The 16084-nt window shown below is 37.6% G+C and overlaps 1 protein-coding gene across 3 annotated transcripts in view; it reads right to left on the bottom strand.

Annotated features, from left to right (window-relative positions):
* The window catches only part of TP63 (tumor protein p63), a 246224-nt gene that overhangs the window by 30601 nt on the left and 199539 nt on the right, over positions 1-16084 (bottom strand). The gene's annotated exons all lie outside the window — the stretch shown is intronic.

Here is a 16084-nt window from a genome sequence, read left to right as displayed (position 1 = left end):
AGAAAAGGCAGAGGAACCAGAGATCAAATTGCCAACATTTGCTGGATCACTGAAAAAGCAAGAGAGTTTCAGAAAAACATCGATTTCTGCTTTATGACTATGTCAAAGCCTTTGACTGTGTGGATCACAATAAACTATGGAAAATTCTGAAAGAGATGGGAATACCAGACCACCTGACCTGCCTCTTGAGAAACCTGTATGCAGGTCAGGAAGCAACAGTTAGAACTGGACATGGAACAACAGACTGGTTCCAAACAGGAAAAGGAGTACATCGAGGCTATATTGCACCCTGCTGATTTAACTTATATGCAGAGTACATCATGAGAAACGCTGGACTGGAGGAAGCACAAGCTAGAATCAAGATTGCCAGGAGAATTATCAATAACCTCAGATATGCAGATGACACCACCCCTATGGCAGAAAAGGAAGAATAACAAAAGAGCCTCTTGATGAAAGTGAAAGAGGACAGTGAAAAAGTTAGCTTAAAGCTCAACATTCAGAAAACTGAGATCCTGGCAATCGGTCCCATCACTTCATGGGAAATAGATGGGGAAACAGTGGAAGACTTTATTTTTGGGGGCTCCAAAATCACTACAGATGGTGACTGCAGCCATGAAATTAAAAGACACTTACTCCTTGGAAAGAAGGTTATGACCAACCTAGATAGCATATTAAAAAGCAGAGACATTACTTTATCAAAAAAGGTCCATCTAGTCAAGGCTATGGTTTTTCCAGTGGTCATGTGTGGGTGTGAGAGTTGGACTATAAAGAAAGCTGAGTGCTGAAGAATTGATGCTTTTGAACTGTGGTGTTGGAGAAGACTCTTGAGAGTCCCTTGGACTGCAAGGAGATCCAACCAGTCCATCCTAAAGGAGATCAGTCCTGGGTGTTCATTGGTAGGGCTGATGTTGAAGCTGAAACTCCACTACTCTGGCCACCTGTTGCAAAGAGCTGACTCGTTGGAAAAGACCCTGATGCTGGGAAAGATTGAGGGCAGGAGGAGAAGGGGATGACAGAGGATGAGATGGTTGGATGGCATCACCGACTCAATGGACATGGGTTTGGGTAGACTCCAGGAGTTGGTGGTGGACAGGGAGGCTATCATCATGGGGTCTCAAAGAGCTGGACACGACTGAGTGACTGAACTGAACTGAAAGTGAAAGAAAGTGAAATTGCTCAGTCATGTCCGACTCTTTGCAACCCCATGGACTGTTGTCTAACAGGGTTCTCTGTCCATGGGATTTTCCAGGCAAGAATACTGGAGTGGGTTGCCATTTCCTTCTTCAGGAGATCTTCCCAATCCAGGGATTGAACCCAGGTCTCCCACATTGTATGCAGACGCTTTACCTTCTGAGCCACCAGGGAAGTCCTGAACTGAGAACCAAAAACCCCAATGGAATGGATTTAGCATTCTTCATTCCAGAGAACACCTGAGGCCATATTAAAGGAACCAGAGAAAGGCATCATGAGATTACCAGAAATCAGATTAAAAGAGTGCACACACCCTAATCTTATCATCGACACCACCCTGGAACTACTGCTATAAAGCTCCTTACTAAATACTCCCAAGTGGGTCACTGTTCTTGAGGGCAGGATCCCAGTGTGTCCCCTTATGACTAGTAAAGAAATAAAGCTATCCTTTTCTACTTCACCCCAAATTCAGTCTCTGAGGTTTGATCTGGCACCAGTGCACAGAGACCAAGTTTTCAGCATCATATTCACCACTGGTTGAAACCATTTATCAGAACACATTTGTGTCATTATTTACAGTTATCATCTCTTCAAAATGAAGAAACTGATTCTCAGAAATATCTCAATGATTAACACTATGAACAGGTTTACAGAGTATTGAAAACTAAATGGAAAAACAGTATTCTCATGTATTGAGTAATATTAAGCAGACTATAATTAATCCTACCCTTACAATACTCTATAGAGACTCATAGAAATTAGGGGTAATGGAAAAAAATGTTTTCAGACAGAATATCTGGTAGATACTGAAGAGATTTCACTTAAGGTCAACCAACTAGAAAATTGCAAAAGTTCCCTCAAACAACTGAAATTATCTTCTAGGGTCATAGCCTAAAAGAATGAGGGATCTGAAAGGGGTCATTTGGTCCTATGTTCTCATGAAAGGACTGCCCTATTACAACATAGTCAGACATGGCAGCAATAAAGATGATCTTTTCATTCACAAGGGACTGAAGTTTTCCTCACTATACTTCCTTCTGCACGGAAAGGAGGTTCAGTGGTTGGTTGGTTGGTTGGTTGATTGGTTGGTTGTAGAATTAGAAAATAGGGTAGGGAAAGCATGAGACCTTGAAAATAAAGTTTCATCCTTGTTGTTTCCTTTAGAAAGTCTCCATTCTAATCCTTATATTAGCCTAAAAGAATGAGGGATCTGAAAGGGGTCATTTAGTCCTATGTTCTCATGAAAGGACTGCTCTATTACAACATAGTCAGACATGGGGCAATAAAGATGATCTTTTTATTCACAAGGGACTGAAAGTTTCCTTGCTATACTTCTTTCTGCACGGAAAGGAGGTTCAGTGGTTGGTTGGTTGGTTGGTTGTAGAATTAGAAAATAGGGTAGGGAAAGCATGAGACCTTGAAAATAAAGTTTCATCCTTGTTGTTTCCTTTAGAAAGTCTCCATTCTAACCCTTATATTATCTTAAATCTTCAGCTATTACCCTGTTCTCTGGGTCAAAGTCTCATCACTGCATTCCTCCTCATTCTGAGGTTCAGTAAAACCACTTGGGCAATGGAACTGCTGGCCAAGAGCAGGGCACCTAGTAACACTTACCCAAACAAAGGTAAACAGACACACACACACAGGTTACTCATCTAAATTGGCAACAATATTCTTCCAGGGAAAAGACAGTGGGGAGCAGGAGCCAGAGTGGCAAAGGGATTCACTATTGCTATGCTCCAATCCAACTCTGAATAGAAGCAAATGTTCCATGGAAAAGCACATTTAAAAATAACTGCTTTATTTCTTCCTTTTGAAATATAATATTTATTTAAATAATCTTTTTCTCCCAAGCATTTCAGTATATGAATTCAGTTACGAATTTCCCAATACTAGATGTATATTGCGTAATCACTTCTCCATGCCCACAGGTCAAGGATTAAGCACAGCAAAAAGGTTTTACATAGCTTGAAGAAATAGGAAGCATGCCAAAAATCAACCACAAAAATAAAATTCTACTTGGGAAACACAATGAAATCTAGATGGACATTTTTGCTCAAGTGTTTTTTAACCAATGACTTTACAAACAAAGACATTGTTTTATAACATATTATGAATTCTCTTTTATTGACAACTCTTAGTAAATAAGCCTATCTGTTTGTGTTTAAGTTAGGAAATACATAATCTAAACATGAGTTTGATAAAATGTACCTTAGGAAAGATGACTCCAAAACAAGTTTGCCAACTAACACCTGAAGGCAAATAAGGCACCCATCAAGGTATGTAAAGATTATAAAAAAAAGAAGGATAAGTGTTCAGAGTAGGACAGTTAAGAGGAACATTCCATTTTAATAACTGATATACTTATAAATCACACCTGACAGACTAAAAATAGTACTTAGGCATCATCAAGTGTTAAAACTTCATTCATTCTCAGAGATGGGAGTGGGGAATCTAATTTCTGAGTGTCAGCAATCTATATGCAATAATAACTTCACCATTTTTTGAGATCTAGTATAAAAAACTTCTTCACAGAAGATCTTCACAGAAATCTAAGAGGAAGGTATTACAGATCTACAGTCTCTTATCTGAAACCACTGAAGCCAGATGTTTCAGAATCCAGAACTGTTCAGATTTTAGAAAGGGAGTAGAGTTCACATGAACATGAAAATGTTAGTTGCTCAGTCCTGTCCAACTCTTTGCAACCCCATGGACTGTAGCCTGCCAGGATCCTCTTTCCATGGAATTCTCCAGTCAAGAATATCGGAGCAGATTGCCATTCCCTTCTCCTGGGATCTTCCTGACCTAGGGATCGAACCTGTGTCTCATGCATTGCAGGCAAATTCTTTACCATCTGAGCTACCAGCATGTGTTATAAATACCTCCAGCAGGATTTAATGGGCTTCCTTTGTGGCTCACGGGGTCTCAAAGAGTCACAACTGAGTGACTAACACTTTCAATTTTTTCTTTCACTATAATCAAACCTTAATATTTCTTCATGAATATTCATGAATTCATGAATATTCACAATAAGTGGAAAATGAACATAAACCCTTAATGTTCAGGCCAGGTTTCACCACCACGTGAGTTTGCCACAAATTTATGAAATTACAACAAAACCAAAGCAACTTCTGTTTTTCAGAGTTCTCTGAATTTCAGAATTGCAGATAACAGATAATGGGTCAGTCTTATTATCCACACTTTACAGATAAGAAAAAGGCAGGGGGAGGACTTGCCTGAGGTCACGGGGAAGAGCTGGTTAACAACCAGGATATAAGAATCATCCTGAGACCTGGAACAGCAGTTTCTCATCTCTCATTCTCTTGGCTCAACAGTGCGTATATTTGTACTTTTATTTTTTCATAGCTCTCAACCATGTGGTTATTTTCTGAATCAACTTAAGAGGTACACAATCTTCTCTAACATTAAAATGGAACTCGAAAGTGATCTACTTATCAGCAATAATTCCTCTTTATTTATTTCAGTAGAATGGGCTTCCCAGGTGGTGCTAATGGTAAAGAACTTGCCTGCCAATAGAGGAGACAAAAGAGACACAGGTTCAACCTCTGGGTTGGGAAGATCCCCTTGTCAAGGGCATGGCAACCCACTGCAGTCCTCTTGCCTGAAGAGTTCCATGGGCAGAGGAGCCTGGCACGCTACAGTCCATGGGGTCACAAAGAGTCAGAGATAACTGAAGTGACTTGGCCACAAACACATAATAATGTTTGCTCCTTTTAGTGCTGGGAGAAGCACCAAGTGATAGAAGTGAAATAACCCTGGCCCAGGTGGAAGGTGACCTGCAGTCTAGGACCAGCGGTCTGTCAGGACTTCTTCTGTGGCTGGGAGGAACTCATGCGTGAGGTCCTGTTGTTTCACGTGGTTTATTAAGGTCCTTTATATTCTGGCTTAATCTTTCATTCCCCCTCCTCATCCTCCAAACACACACTTTCCACCCCGCTTTTCTACCCATGCAAACACACCATACACTCATCACCCACAATTCAAGCATATTTCCCCTGTTTTCCACATTGTGCTGGGACAATTTCAATATCACTCCTCAGGTAGAGCTGCATCTAGTTTATAAACCATATTTGCCAATTTTTGTGATGAGTTTTACTACTGACTATATCTAAATGTCTGACTAGGATACATTCCAATTGTTGTTTCTGGTTAAACTTTCCAGACCTGTTGTTCAGTATCAGAGGGGCTGAAGCAAGTCTCATGCAGTTGCTTCTTACCAAAGCCAAGCTTCTTGTACTCAGTGTCCTTCATGGCTTGCAAATTGGTTTCATAATGGTGTTTAATATTTTTCCAATACTAAATTCAGTCTCTCTGGCCTATAGTGTTTTCATAATTCCTTAGATTTGTCCATTTCCCCCACCAAATAGCTACTCTCATATTTACCAATTTTCCATGCTTCTGCAAGATTACCAAAAATGAGAATCTGACTTACGCCAAAATTTTAAATACCCTGGTGATTCAAGTCAGCAGAGATCACAAATTGGAATATATCTGGCTTCTTTTAATCTCTCTCTTCCTCTCTGGTACTTCTAAAATCTTCCCCTACAATGCTCCCAAACACTGATTTGAGATTCTGTACATCTAAAGACCAGTTTGTTTTTTTTGGACTGAAGTGATTTAGCAGTAGCAGTAGCAGCATGCTTTGTTTTGCTTTAATCAGCTTTGAAATCTAATATATTATGTGAAAAAGTGAAAGTTGCTCAGTCAAGACCCTTTGTGACCCCACAGACTGTAGCCCATTAGGCTCCTCTGTCCATGAAATTCTCCAGGCAAGAATATTGGAGTGGGTAGCCATTCCCTTCTCCAGGAAATCTTCCTGACCTAGGGATGGAACCTGGGTCTCTCATTGCAGGCAGATTCATTACCATCTGAGCTACCACGGAAGTCCCCTAAAATATTAGAAAATACATTCATTTTTAAGTGTACATGTTGATGACTTTTTACAAATGTACACTCCAATGTAACCATTATCATGAGTAAGTAAGATACATACACTCTCTCTTACCCCTCCCTAACCTTCCTTCAACCCCCAGCTCTCATCAAAATTATCTTTTTCCCCTTTTCAGTTATTCCTCTCCCCAACCACTTCTCAGGCAATCATCCACCTGCTTTCTCTCATTATACTTTTACCTTTCTAGAATTTTATAGAAATAGAATAATACTGTACAATCATGTGCTTGGATTCTCTCACTTAGCATAACGCTTCTAAGATTCATCTATGTTTTTGCATGTATTAGCATTCCATTTTATTATTTAGTGGAATTCCATTGTCTATCAAGTCCCCAATTATTTCCAGTTTTTTATTAATGATAAATAAAATTAGTTGTTTTCCACATCTGTGGCTTCCATATCCATGGATTCAATCAAGCAAGGACTGAAAGAATATGGGGGGAAATTTTCCAATAAGTTCCAAAAAGCAAAACTTGGATTGCCATGCAAGCAACTATTTACATAGCATTCACATTGCAGGAAGCATTATAAGTAATCTAGGGATGATTTAAAGTACAAAAGAGGATGTATGTAGGTTAAATGCAAGTGCTATACCATAATTAAGGGATTTGAGCATCTGTGAGTTTTGCTTCTGTGGATTTTGGTATTCATCTGGGCTCCTAGGACCAGTCTCCCATGGATATGGAGCGGCCAACTGCATTATGAGCATTTACATACACATCTTCGAACTTCCCTGGTGGCTCAGATGGTAAAGTGTCTGCCTACAATGAGGGAGACCTGGGTTCAATCCCTGAATCAGGGAAGATTTCCTGGAAAAGGAAATGGCAATCCACTCCAGTATTCTTGCCTGGTAAATCCCATGGATGGAGGAGCCTGGTAGGCTGTAGTCTGTGGGGTTGCAAAGAGTTGGACATGACTGAGTGACTTCACTTTCATATACGCATCTTAAGACATGTTTACATTATTTTTATTAAGTACCTATAAGTGTGAGTGCTGCTTAAGTGTATGCTTAACTTCATAAGAAACTGCCAAACTATTTTAAAAGGAGGCTGTGCTATTTTACATTATCACCAGCAGTATAGAAGGGTTTCATATCCTTGCGAGCACTTCAATTCAATTCACTCACTCAATCGTGTCCAACTCTTTGCAACCCTGTGGATTGTATCACACAAGGGTTCCCTGTCCATCACCAAATCCTGGAGCTTGCTCAAACTCATGTCCAGTGAGTTGGTGATGCCATCCAACCATCTCATCCTCTGTTATCCCCTTTTCCTCCTGTCTTCAGTCTTTCCCAGCATCAGGTTTTTTCCAGGGAGTTGGATATTCGCATCAGGTGACCAAAGAATTGGAGCTTCAGCTTCAGCATCAGTCCTTCCAATGAATATTCAGGACTGGTTTCCTTTAGGATGGACTGCTTGATCTCCTTGCAGTCCAAGGGACTCTCAAGAGTCTTCTCCAATACCACAGTTCAAAAGATTCAATTCTTTGGTGCTCAGCTCTCTTTACGGTCCAACTTTCACATCCATACATGACTACTGGAAAAACCATAGCTTTGACTAGATAGACCTTTGTTGGCAAAATAATGTCTATGCTTTTTAATAAGCTGTCTAGGTTGGTCATAGCTTTTCTTCCAAGGAGCAATTGTCTTTTAATTTCATGGCAGCAGTCACCATCTGCAGTGATTCTGGAGCCCAAGAAAGTAAAGTCTGTCACTGTTTCCACTGTTTCCCTATCTAACTGCCATGAAGTGATGGGACAGGATCCTATACTTGTTGTTTTTTTGAATGTTGAGCCTTAAACCAGCTTTTTCACTCTCCTGTTTCACTTTCATCAAGAGGCTCTTAAGTTTCTCTTCGATTTCTGGCATAAGGACGGTGTCATCTGCATATCTGAGGTTATTTATATTAAGGAATATTCAGTCCAGCATTTTGCATAATGTAATCTGCATATAAGTTAAATAAGCAGGGTGACAATATACAGCCTTGACGTACTTGTTTCCCAACCTTGAACCAGTTCGTTGTTCCATGTCTGGTTCTAACTGTTGCTTATTGACCTACATACAGATTTCTCAGGAGGCAGGTAAGGTGGTCTGGTATTCCCATCTCTTTAAGAACATTCCACAGTTTGCTGTGATCCACACAGTCAAAGGCTTTAGAATAGTCAATGAAGCAGAAGTAGATGTTTTCCTGGATTTTTTTTTGCTTTTTCTATGATCCAGCAGATACTGGCAATTTGACCTCTGCTCCCTCTGCCTTTTCTAAATCCAGCTTGAACATCTGGAATTTCTTGGTTCATATCCTGTTGAAGCCTAGTTTGGAGAATTTTGAGCATTACTTTGCTAGCGTGTGAGATGAGTGCAATTGTGTGGTAGTTTGAACATTTTTTGTCATTACCTTTTGTTGGGACTGGAATGAAAACTGACCTTTGCCAGCACTTGGTATTGTCAGTTTCAATGCCATCCTCACAGGTATGTATTGGTTTTCACTGTGGCTTAAATTAACATCCCTCTGGTGTTTAATGATCCTGAGTATCTATTCATATACATATATAGATTTAATTTATATTTATACTGTATATAAAAAGTTTAAAATATATATTTATATTCATTTTGGATTTTATAGACATATTTGCAATTTGTTTTTGAAGTCTCTGCTCAAATTGTTTACACTTTTAAACTTTTCATTTTTTTAATTGAGTTGTGTGTGTTCCTTATTTGACTACAAGAGTTCTTTATATATTCTGGATACAAGTCCTTATATCCTGTAAGTTTTTAAAATATATTTTCTCCGGGCTATCTCTTGCCTTTTGTACCTTACTTTCTATGCTTTTCCAAAACAGCTAATTTTAGCAAATTATCAATATTTAGCCTTTAATACTCATGTATTTTGTGTCCTAAAATAATTTGGTCAAATCCAATGTGGGAAGAATTTTCCATGTTTTCCTATAGATTTATAATCATAACTCTTGCATTTAGCTCTATACTACTTTCAGCCTCTTCTTTCTCCCCCTCCTCTTCCTCTTTCTCTTCTTTTTAATGGATATTTAATTGTTCTATCGCCATTTGTTGAAAAGATTATATTTTCACTCTAAATTGTGTTAGCAACTTTTTAACTAACTGGATGCGTTCAAATCTTTATTTGGACACTGCCTTCTTCTCTATTGATCTAGTATTCATAGTATTCAATAGTATTACTATGACACTGTCTGGGATACTCTATCAGTTCAGTTCAGTCACTCAGTCATGTCCGACTCTTTGTGACTCCATGGACTGTAGCACACCAGATTTCCCTGTCCATCACCAATTCCTGGAATTTACTCAAACTCATGCCCACTGAGTCAGCAATGTTGTCCAACCATCTCATCCTCTGTCATCCCCTTCTCCTCCCATCTTCAATCATTCCCAGCATCAAGGTCTTTTCAGATGAGTCAGTTCTTCACATCAGGTGGCCAAAATATTGGAGCTTCAGCTTCAGCATCAATCATTCCAATGAATATTCAGGACTGACTTCCTTTAGGATGGACTGGTTGGATCTCCCTGCTATCCAAGGGACTCTCAAGAGTCTTCTCTAACACCACAGTTTAAAAGCATCAATTCTTTGGCACTCAGCTTTCTTTATAGTCCAACTCTCACATCCATACATGACTACTGGAAAAACCAAAGCTTTAACTGAACAGACCTTTGTTGGCAAAGTAATGTCTCTGCTTTTTAATATGCTGTCTAGGATTACACTATAGCAAGTCTTAAAATCAGACAATCTGAGTCTCCCAATTTTGTTCTTCTTTTTCAAAATTGCTTAGTTATTCTAGATCCTTTGAATTTCCATATACCATTTACCAGGAATTTGTAAATTCCTACAAAATTGTCTGGTGGAATTTTAGATGAAATTGTGTTCAGTATATAGGTCATCTTGAAGAGAACTGATATCTTAAAAACATTGTGTCTTCTAATCCATGAATGTGGTACATATCTCCATTTAATTAGAACATCTTTAATTCTTCTCAGAAATAGTCTTCAGTAAGCAAATCTTCCACAGGTTTGTTAGACTGCTTCCTCAGTATTTTTAAGTTGCTGTAAATACTAGCTTTTAATTGTTGCAAATAATATTTTTAAATTTTTCATTTCTAACTGCATGTTGTAAATATTATTTACAACAATTTTTAAACTGTAAATCATATTTTAAATGTTTCATTTCTAAGTGTATTTTCCATTTCTAAATAAAATGATTACATTAGTTCTAGTAGTTTCTTGTAGATATAATTTTCTACATAGATGATCATGTCAACTGCAAATAAAGCCAGTTTCTTCTTTTCTAATATGCACAAATTTTAATTTTTTTCTTGTCTAACTTCATGAATTAAACAATGGCTCAATTTGCTATTATTTTCTTTTTCTTCTTTAAATTCGAAACTTTGCTTTAAGATCACTGCTTCTAGACTTTCATAGTTTCCTAATATAAGCTTTTAATTCTATGAAGTTCATTTTAAGCACTCTTTTAGATATATTGACAACCTTTGATGTATCCAATTTTTAACACTGAGGAATATATGAGACATTTCTTGTGGGAGGGTTGGATTCTAGTATTCTTCATATCCAATATATTTTAAGGGACTACATAGACATTCTTGAGAAAAACAATTCTTTCTCTGGGCTTTTGGTTCATTTCATGGATTCCATTTCTATTGATGGTTTGAACTTATTTACCCTTTGTACATTTTCTTATCATTCTAAACAGTTTTTTTTTTTTTCATTGCTATTTCAAGATTATATGTATATGTATTATATGTATCTCTAGCTAGGTTTTCCTACTTATAGCTATCAAATCAAGAACCCAGTTGAGTTTATTCCTGAAAAAAAGAATCTACTATAACTTAAGAATTTCTTTGGTGATCCAAGTCCACTGCATTGAATTTTCAGCAGCTTTTGGGTAAACATTAAACATTCCAAACTTTCTGTTTGAAGATACAAAATTTCTCTCCCTGAAGTGCTGTCCCTATTAGAAGCAATTATGGGGATTAAAAACTTACCCAACTTCTCTTTTTTTTTAAAAAAAATTAATATGTCTATGCTCTTAGTTACAAAAACAGGTACACATAAAAATTATTGAAAAAAGACAATATATGACATATTCCCCCTACCCAGACACACATACCCCTAACATTTTAGATTTCGTCATACACATACACACACACATACAAACTGGGTAACATCATAAAAAGTTTGGTATCTTCTTTTATTTAACATATCACGTTGCTGTTGTTCGGCCACCAAGGCGTGTCTGACCCTTCGTGACCCCATGGACTGCAGCACACCAGGCCTCCCTGTCCTCACCATTTCCTGGAATTTGCCTGAGTTCATGTCCATCACACTGGTGATGCCATCCAGCCACCTCATCCTCTGTCAACCTCTTCTCCTTCTGTCTTCAATCTTTCCCAGCATCAGGACTGGAAAAGGTCAATTCTGATCCCAATTACCAAGAAATACAGTACTAAAGAATGGTTCAAACCTCTGGACAATTGCACTCATCACCTATGCTAGTAAGGTTATGCTCAAAATTCTGCATGCGAGGCTTCAGCATTGTGTTAACCGAGAACTTCCAGATGTCCAAGCTGGGTTTTTTAGGAAAGGCAGAGGAACCAGAGATCAAATTGCCAACTTTTGCTGGATCAAAGAGAAAGCAAGGGAATTTAAGAAAAACATCTACCTCTGTTTCATTGACTACACTAAAGCCTTTGACTATGTGGATCATAACAAACCGTGGAAAACTCTTAAAGAGATGAGAATATCAGACCATCTTACCTGTTTCCTGAGAAACCTGTATGCAGGTCAAGAAGCAACAATTAGAACATATCATGAGTATGTTCTAATTTAAAAATACAATTTTATGTGGTTATGTTTATAGTATTAAAAAGGATCTACTATGATTTATTTAAGCATGCCTTTCTTAGACAGTGTAAATTTTACTCCAGTGTAAAAATATCACTGAAGATAGTGATTTTAGCATATAAATCTTTAGTACATAAATTAATTTTAACTGAATCTCTCAAAACTGGATAATTGAGTCAATGTTTATTTTAGTGTTGTAGAAGTCTGAAGTAAATTTGAATTCTTTCTTTAAATTAAGCCAGATGCTTATTCTCCCTTGTTATTGCAGGATTTTTTTTTCTTCTTTATCTTGTTGTTTTTGTTTTAAGTAAAAATGCTTCTATGGGTCCTTTTTTATTTCTTGAAATAATTTGGAAATTGGTAAGCTTTTAACTTACATGCTTGAACTCAACTCAGTAATTGTTTTTTTTTGTTTTTTTGTTTTTTGTTTTCTCTTTTTGCTTGTGTTTTTGTTCTTTCTGCTCTTATTAGTTTCTAGGAACATGAGAGTCTTGCTTTGGCTATCCTCTATCCACCATACGTTTTACATACTTGAACACTAACTGTTGACATCTTGTTTACATTCTGGGAAAGCTTCTCAAATTTGTTTTCTCTACCATTAGTATGATTTTGTAGTTAACTTTGATCTATTCTACTACAAAAAATTGAAATTCTTCTACTGCATTTCAAATAATCTTTCTTATCTCATCTATCTCCCTTTTTACCTTATCCAGTCATCTTTTTATCAGAGCCTGTGTTCCAGGTTTATTATTTTCTTCTCCAACTTTATGGTGCTTATGTTTTATTACATTGTACTGAAGCAACCTTTAATTTTTTTTTTCAGTTGTTGATTTGCTTCCTTTGGTTCATTAAAATCTGTCCCTTTATGCTTATTTATTAATATAGGCCCCTAATTAGGTTCTGTTGCCTTCCATGAATATATTATAGCAAGCTATCAGAACTAGTATTGACATCTTTTGACATTTCTCAATTCAGTTCTATACCTTTTAAGTAATAAATTTGCTACAGGGGTCTGTCAGTAACTTGAGTGTTTAATTCAGTTAGGCATTTTTCTGGAATTCATAAAATTTTAGTGGAAAATAAAACACTGACTACATTAGAATCTGCTAAGCAGTTGCCACTGCAAACTAGAAATGAGATCTATTTATCTCCCCATTTTCACATCATTCAATAATTATCAAACAAACATTTACCTGAGCATGCCAGGCACTCTATTCTGTACTAGGAACAGAGAGAAATAAGATTTTTAAAACCCTCAAATGCAGGAACTTAAATATCCTCAACTGTGTAGGACAGTCCTTAATGTTTTAAAGTAAGTTGAAAGGAAAAATTACTCAGTCTTTTCCCTTAAGTTGCCAACAGTTTAGAAGCAGAGTGAAACACAAACAATGCTACAGGTTTGTAAAGTGTCATGGGATTACAGATGATAGAGTAATTAACTACAAATTAATAAAATCTATATTTATTGAGAAAGTACTATATTCAAGACTCTGTTTTAGGTCTGGAAACTCAGAAGTGAACAAGAACTAAGGTCAAGCTCTAAAGGTACTAACATTCTAGGATAAACAAGTGAATACTGTCAGACGGTGAGTAACAAGTGCAATCAAGAAAAGAAAATCAAGGTAAATTTAAAGGAGATAGAGTCAAGAGCCAGGAGTTAGAGACTGCTATGTGAGGAGGATATTATTTTATCTAGAGTGGTCAGAGAAGGATACTTTGGTAAGCTGATACTTAAAGAAAGATCTGAAGGAAGCATGGGAGTGAGCCATGCATGCTCCAGGGAGACTATGTTCCAATTGCTGGCGACAGCAAGTGCTAAGGTCCTGGGGTGAGTATGTCTGTCCTGAAGGCCAGGGTCACTGGAGAGCAAAGGCTACAGTGATAGTGGATATGATCAGAAATTAGAGAGAGGTTGAGGCCCAGACCATCTAAGGTTTCTGGCCAGAGTAAGGACTTCAGTTTTCCCTGATGTGAGACAGGAAGCCACCATGAAGGTTTGAGATGGTGATATGATCTGATTTCTACTTTAATAAGATTCTGGCTGTTAAGTGAAGAAGAAACCCTGTTGACCAAAGACAGAAGCAGAGAGACCAGCAAGGAAGGCACTGTGAATAATTCAGGAAAAATATGAGAGTAGCTTAGACCAGCAGGGGAGCTGGTGAGAAGCACTTGGTTTCCAGATATATTTTAACCAGATTCACTGGTGGATTGGTTGGAATAAGAGAGAAGGAGAAAAGTAAATGTATTCCAATAAAGGAGAGAAGAAAGTTTTCATAGAGGTAGTGATATTCACACAAGGTCTTAAAAAGATAGGTTATTCACCCACTGGATGGTGCACCCAAAGATAGGAGGATGGAAGAGCCAAGAGGGCAGGGTCACCATAAGAGAAAATCATCAATACAACCAAAAGAGATGTGAATAGGGTTGAAAAAGAGATCGGCTAGGGGTAGGAGGAGGAGAGGCTGAGTGAGGGAAGCACCTACTAGATTCAGGGGAGCCTTGGATTTCTTGAGAAACAGGTGGACTCTACCAGCAGGAAAAGCACAGTCACTGAGGACTGCAAAACGGGGGAAAGACCTGATCAGTTTCTATGCAGTAAGTAAAACAAAGCTGGCAGGAGGAAGAGACTGAGACAAAGTAGGAAGAAGGGATACCCATCAGGACCCATTCAGGCAGGAAATGAGGAGGGCCTAAGCCAGAGCAGTACAAATGAAGGAAAAGGTGGAGAGATGGCAGAAATGTTTTGGAATTACTAAAATTCAGTATTCTAGTTTTCATCATGAAAGATATGCACAGGAATACCAAAACAGGCCAAAGCAATTATTCACTAGAAAAAGATGCTTGAAAAAATAATATGTCATTTTCTTATCTCTTTTCTAAAATCAAAGCAGAATGAATGAGAGCTCATTAACTCTCCCAATATTCAGGAAGGCTCCTCATATTCAGGAAGAAAACGAGACATGGTTTAGTCATTGTACCTGTCAACGGATCAAGAAAAGAAAAAATAATTTGTTTTAATTTTGGACAAAGAAAATAAAGTACCATGATGTAACACTGGAATTGACAGGCCAGTTTTGTTGTGGAAGAGGACAGGGCTTAATTCTTAAAGCCAAGAGCTTTGGAAAAGGAATTTGGTCCAAAACCAACAATGAGAAGCAACATTTACTGGATGAGGGGTCAAAAGACAAGATTCAAACTCTGCCTCTTCTATATATTCCCTGAGTCTTTATATAGTTACTTCACCTCTCACGAATATAAAATAGAAAAAAGTTATAACATGTAATATATATCTCTTAGAGTGGAAGATAAATTCATGGCTATGAGAAGCCTTCATCAGCTGAAAGACCTACATAAAAGGCATATATTATGATTATTACTGAAGCCTATTTCTAAGATGCATGAAGAGCTTAATGTAGCTTAAGTAATTTTGGGAACATCATGAAAACATTTTTCAACCTGGTCAGGAAATGATTGTTACTGGATAATAAAAGTCTACTAAAGTTTGAAGATTAACCATTTTCAATGAATCACACAGTTCATATTTATCTGCTAGTAATCTCTAGTTTCTAAACTGGATTTGAGTTACTAGATTCATTTGCTTAAAAACTAGATTTTTTTAAATCTGTTTCCACATATTTGTAAAATATACATGTATATATTCATAAGCACATATAATTTTTCATGTCCTTAATATGTACTTGGGCTTCCCTGATGGCTCATGTGGTAAAGAATGTGCCTGCAATTCAGGAGACCCAGGTTTGATCCCTGAGTCAGGAAGATCCCCTGGAGAAAGAAATGGCAGGCCATTCCAGTGTTCTTGCCTCAAGAATCCCATGGTTAGAGGAGCCTGGCAGGCTCTATGGCATCACAAAGAGTCGGACATGAATGAGCGTCATGTAATATTTAATTACACTAAACTGCTCAAAATTTAGTATCAGTAGTCAGGTATTTCTATTTCTCATGTTTCCTAGATTTATTTATATTCTTACATATAGATATATTTCCTTCATCTTAATCACTGGAAAGAAGGAAGGGACT

This window comes from Dama dama, chromosome 19, assembly GCF_033118175.1.
Source record: "Dama dama isolate Ldn47 chromosome 19, ASM3311817v1, whole genome shotgun sequence".
NCBI lineage: Eukaryota > Metazoa > Chordata > Mammalia > Artiodactyla > Cervidae > Dama > Dama dama.
This window is presented reverse-complemented; position numbering and strand designations above follow the sequence as displayed.